The following is a 6,000-nucleotide window of genomic DNA, read 5'->3' as shown; positions in this document are numbered from 1 at the left end:
GAAGACTTCTGGATCTGTGGAAGACACAGCCAGGAAGAAGGACTGCTGTGCTGCTAAAAGGACTGCCCCTCTGCTGGACTGCTGCCCTCTTGCATGGGAGAGAAGGACTGGACTTGCAACTAGGAACCCAGGATCACCAGGGTGACTAGGGCTAGTCTCTTATAACCAGCAGCTGGATTCTTCTAACCTCCAACAGAACCGACTTTATTACTATTTGAAATGCTGCATACTTTACACATTGTCTCTCACTAAGCCTGACTACTTTGTGCCAAGGTAACAGAGGGTTAAGCACAGGTTACTTTAGGATTTGCTGTGAATTCACCCTGACAAGGACTGTGATTGCTGCTCAAGCAGGGTTTTATCACCCCCTCCCCCAAACTGGTAACCTACTTTCTTACAATATCCAAAAAGTCAGTCAGCTGAGCAATTTTAAACTTTTTAAACTTAATTTTGTAACTAAGGGCCAGATGTATCATCAAGGCCATTTGCGAATCAGAAATATCGATTTTTAAGAAATCGCTATTTCCGACTCGCAAAGTGCCATGTATCACATTTGCAAATCGGTAATAGCGAATTCTTAAAAATCGCAAATGCTATTTCCGATTCGCAAATTGCGATAACGGTCCCATTCGCACCTATTGGCCTGTTGGCCCATATCTGCGAATTTTTTGCATTTCCAAAATTGTGATTTCTGAACCAGAAATTGCAATTTTGGAAATGCAAAACCCCAGGGTGCTGGGGGCCTAAGGCCCCCTCTGCTGCACCCCAAAAAAATGTTTTCACCATGTAAGGTGCACACATGCCAAAAGGGCATGTGTGCTTTACATGTACAATTTAAAAATGCATTTTAAATGTATTTTTTAATTTTGCACATGGTTACCACCAAGTTCAACTTGGTGGTAATTAGTGATTCCTAAATGCCAAAATCGCATTTAGGAATTGCTTCTTACATGTGCTAAGGAATCGCAAATAAGGAATCCTTATTTGCGATTTCTAATTTAGAGTTGCAATTTGCGGCTCTCTAAACAGGGTCGCAATTTTAAGGAATCGCTATTTTAGCGATTCCTTAAAAATTGCATTAAAAATGTATTTCATACATTCTGAAATGGCATTTTGCATTCGCAAACGGGCATTCGCACCGTTTGCGAATGCAAAATGCTTTATACATCTGGCCCCAAGTGATGATAAAACTATTGCTATCTGTTCGATTGTAGTTTGATGTATGTCGAAGTCATCTTTGAGGTAAATATCATCAATGTTGCAGCGCTTGGGATCTGGTTGTAAGATCTCCACGATACAAGCTGAGAATAGACATGGGCTAATCTTACAACCCATTGGTAATCTTTTGAAGGAATTTTAAACTCTGTCAAAGCTGAAAGCAGTTACATATTCACTTTCAGGCACTGGGCTTTGACTGAAAAAACCCATAGGAATGCCTAGGGTTGTTGTATGTTTTTTCTGTATTAGGTTTGTCATTAAACTCATGGTTGGGCATTTTGAACTGCATGTCTGTGTGTTTAGATTTCAATATTGTAAAAATATTCTATATGATCAGTCTGGTTTTAACATGAGAAAAAGATGAATGTTGATTGGTGAAAAACAAGGTGCTATAATGCACTAATACTGAGGTTGATTTAGTATTGCCTTTATGTCGCGCTTAGCGTCTTGATTCATGGGATATTGCTTGGAGCTCACAGCATAAAATACTAGAGTGTTTATCCCTCACACGTTGCCTCTTGTACAAGGCTAGAGGATGTTTGACACCCCAGTCCTTTGTGAAATAAAATTTTTGGTTTTTGGATTTCCTCAGGTACTACAGAAAAAGAGGCTACTCGTATTACCTCCTGTCCTTGGTGGGCTTCCCTAATGAAGACCTGGGCCGTTCATCTTCTGCTAAAATTATATCATAATTTTCAGATAATAACGGGCAGAAGACTACTTCAATTTTGCGCAGTATATCCCCCTGTATTTGTATATCCAAACTATAAACCCGATCAGGAATATTTACATTTTTACCTGAAATCATTGTAGGACTTGCCAACAAAAACCTCTGGAGTCTGACTCACTGTTGGTGCTTCTGCTGTGCTGTCTGGAAGTGCTCTCCCCCAAGTGTCATTCCGCTGAAGTATGTGTAGTGGGTATGGCATGCTTCTTAAACAGTCCTGCCAAGTTCTTATTTTTAAATTGAGCTTTACAGTCCAAACATTTCTCTTCTCTTTTTAGAAGGACCTCAATCTCTCATCGTGTTTCACCTTTCTTCTTGCTATATTCCTATCTTCTCTGGTACTCTGTCCTACTCCTTCTCTCTTGTTTATCATCAGCGTCCTGAAAAGAATGGGAAGAGCGGATATCAGAATACTGATACTGTTCCAGCCTTCTTAATTTTAATGCAGTCCCTTAAAATATAACCACTCCAGCTGCAGCCCTGGGTTACTGGAGATCCAGTTCATCTTTTCTCTCCCTAGCCCCCGTCTCTTTTTATCTTCAGTTACCACATTTTCTTTAATGGAACTCTTAACACAGTTTTTAGGTTTGAGGTGTGGTTCACAGGCCTGTAAAGGAGTACAACCCACAATCAATCAATCAATCAGGGATTTGTAAAGCTCACTACTCACCTGTGAGAGTCTCAAGGCGCTGAGGAGGGGAGAGGGAGGAGGTGCTGCTACTGCACGAACATCCAGGTCTTGAGAAGTTTCCTGAAGGTAAGGAGGTCTTTGGTCTGGCGCAGGTGGGTGGGAAGAGTGTTCCACGTTTTGGCGGCGAGGTGCAAAAATGATCTACCACCGGTTGTAGTTCTGCAGACGCGTGGGACGGTTGCGAGGGCGAGGTCAGCGAAGCGGAGATGCTGGGTCAGGGTGTAGAAGGAGAGTCATTTGTTGAGGTATTCTGGTCCAGCATTGTGCATTGATTTGTGAACGTGGGTGAGGCGCTTGAATGTAATTCTCTTGTTGATTGGGACCCAGTGTAGGTTTTTCAGGTGGTCTGTGATGTGGCAGTGGCGGGGGATGTCCAGGATGAGACGTGTGGAGGCGTTCTGGATGCATTGCAGCCTCTTCTGGCGTTTGGCCGTGGTTCCTGCGTAGAGGGCATTGATGTAGTCCAGTTTGCTGCTTACGAGGGCTTAGGTGACTGTTCTTCTGGTTTCGGTGGGTATCCATTTGTAGATCTTTCAGAGCATGCAGAGGGTGTTGAAGCAGGAGGAGGAGATGGCGTTGACTGGGTCATAGATAGTGAGGGGTCCACGATGAATCCTAGGTTGCGTGCATGGTCGGTGGGAGTCGGAGCGGTTCTGAGAGTGGCAGGCCACCAGGAGTCATCCCATGCGGAGGGGAGGGCGAATATAAGAAAATCCATCTTGTCCGAATTGAGTTTGAGGCAGCTGCTCTTCATCCATTAGGCGATGGCCTTCATTCCTTCGTGGAGGTAGGTCTTGGCGGAGTCCTTGGTGAGGGAAAGGATCAGCTGGGTGTCGTAGGCGTATGAGATGATGTTGCAGTTGTGGGATCGGGCAATGTTAGCGAGTAGGGCCATGTAGACGTTGAAGAGGGTCGGGCTGAGGAAGGAACCCTAGGGTACGCCGCAGATGATTTTGGTGGCCTCCAAGCGGAATGGGGGGAGGCGGATTTTCTGGGTTCTGCCGGTGAGAAAGGAGGTGACCCAGTCCAGGGCTCTGTCGCAGATTCCAGCATTGCTGAGGCATGAGCGTAGGATGTGGCGGCAGACGGTGTCGAACGAGGCTGAGAGGTCAAGGAGCATGAGGGCTGCGGTTTCGCCGCTGTCCAGTATGGTTCTGATGCCGTCGGTGGCGGCAATGAGGGCGGTTTCGGTGCTGTGGTTGCTGCGGAATCTGGATTGGGAAGGGTCCAGGGTGCAGTTCTCCTCTAGGAAGCGGGATAGTTGTCTGCTGACGGCCTTCTTGATGACTTTTGCCGGGAAGGGGAGCAGGGAGATAGGCCGGAAGTTCTTGAGGTCCTTTGGGTCCGCCTTGGGTTTTTTGAGGAGGGCTTTGATCTCGGTGTGTTTCCAGCTCTCCGAGAAGGTGGCGGACTAGAAGGAGTTGTTGATGATCTTCCGTAGTTGGGGTGCGATGACGGAGCTTGCTTTGTTGAGGATGTGGTGAGGGCAGGGGTCGGTTGGAGAGCCGGAGTGGATGGTGTTTATGATTTCGATGGTGTCGCTGTCGTCGAAGGGGGGTCCAGGAGAGCGGGAGGTTGGTCAGAGGTGAATCTGTGGTGTTGGTAGTTGCCGGTGGGGTCCGGGTGCTGAAGCTGTCGTGGATGTCTGCAATCTTGCGGTGGCAGTAGGAGGCTAGGGAGTCGCAGAGGTCTTGGGATGGAGGGATGGCACTGACGTTGGAGCTGGGGTTGGAGAGTTCCTTCAAGAAGTTGAAGAGCTCCTTGTGCCTGTGTGTGTTGTTGTGGATTCTGTCTTTGGAGGCGGTTCTTTTGGAGGCTCGGATGAGTTGGTGGTGTCTGTCGATGGCGTTTTTGAAGGCTGTGTGGTTGTCCAGAGTCTGATCTTGGCGCCACTTTCTTTCGAGTCTTCGGCAGCTTTGCTTAGATTCGAGGTCACCAGTAAACCAGAAGGCCTTTCTGTCGATACATCTATTGGAGGGATTCCTGATTGGGGCGAGAGTATTGGTGCAGGTGTTGACCCATTGCCTGAAGTTACAGGCAGCTGCATAAGTGTCGGTGGTGTCTATGGGTGGGTTCTGGGAGAGGGTCGCGATAAGTTGGTCTTCAGTGACCTTGTTCCAACTGCGGTGGGGGATCCGTTGTGGGTGGTGGTGTGTTGTGGGTTTCTTGAAGGAGAAGTGGATGCAGCGGTGGTCTGTCCAGTGGAGTTTGGTGGTGTGGCTGAAAGAGATGTGACTACTGGCTCAGAAAATAGGGTCGAGTGAGTGTCCTGCGGAGTGGGTTGGTGTTGTGACGAGCTGTTTGAGGCAGAGGTTGGAGAGGTTGTCGAGCAGGGTTACGGTGTTGTTGTCGTTGGTGTTCTCAAGGTGAAAGTTTAAGTCTCCGGGGAGTATGTAGTCAGTGGATGTGAGAGCGTGCGTGCTGATGATGTCGGTAATGGAGTCGCTGAACTGCTGTCGTGGGCTGGGGAGCCTGTAGACGAGGGTCCCTCGAAGGGTGGTGTTTGGGTCAGTGTGGATGTGGAAGTGCAGGAGTTCAGCGGGGCTGAGGGTGTCTTCGGTGTTGTTGTGGATGATGGCGATGCCTCCTCCTGGTTTGTTGGAGCGGTCTCTGCGGGTGATCTTGTAGCAGTACGGGATGGCTATGGCGATGTCAGGCGCTAAGGAGAGGTTCATCCAGGTCTCGGTCGGAAAGGCGACGTCTAAGGAGGCTGAGTCGAGCAGATTCCATAGCTCTGCTGGGTGCTTGTGGACGGGGCAGGTGTTGAGGAGGATACATCTGAGATGGTTGTGTCCTGCCTTGGTGGGTGTGTCGTTGGCGTGGAGGCTGGTGAAGGTGCAGTTCCGGCAGGAGAAGGGTCAGCGGGTGGTCTGCAGGGAGGCTTGAAGGCAGGTGGGAGAGTGGGCGGTATTGAGGGCACAGAGGGTGGCGGCGTTGTAGTGAAGACGTGCGTGGAGATGGTGTGGGGACGGGAGCCAGGGGTCCTGGCGTTGGGCACGGCGCGGACGGGCGCAGAAGGGCTTGCCTTTGGCGCACCAGCGGTGCAGCCACGCAACGGACGCCATTAAGTAGGGAGGTGGGGGAGAGGAGAGGACTGCTGGAAGGCGGAAGGTAGACAAAAAACGGCGTGAAAAGGGGGCAGAGTCTAAAAGGGGGTGGCGGCAGAGAGAGAGAGAGAGAGGGAGAGTGAAAGTGAGAGAGAGAGTAGACTGAGAGAGCAACAAGGAAAAGGAGCACTAAGGGACAGTAGTGGAGCAAAGAGCAGAGCAGAGCAAAGCAAAAGGAGGAGAGAGGCAGAAGGTAGCCTAGTAGGAAAGCAGAGTTCTCCCACTATACACCAGTGATGAGGCGCAGGCAGAAGCCT

The sequence above is a fragment of the Pleurodeles waltl genome, chromosome 8 (assembly GCF_031143425.1).
Source record: "Pleurodeles waltl isolate 20211129_DDA chromosome 8, aPleWal1.hap1.20221129, whole genome shotgun sequence".
NCBI lineage: Eukaryota > Metazoa > Chordata > Amphibia > Caudata > Salamandridae > Pleurodeles > Pleurodeles waltl.
The sequence above is the reverse complement of the archived record's forward strand: the minus strand, read 5'-3'. Positions refer to the sequence as shown.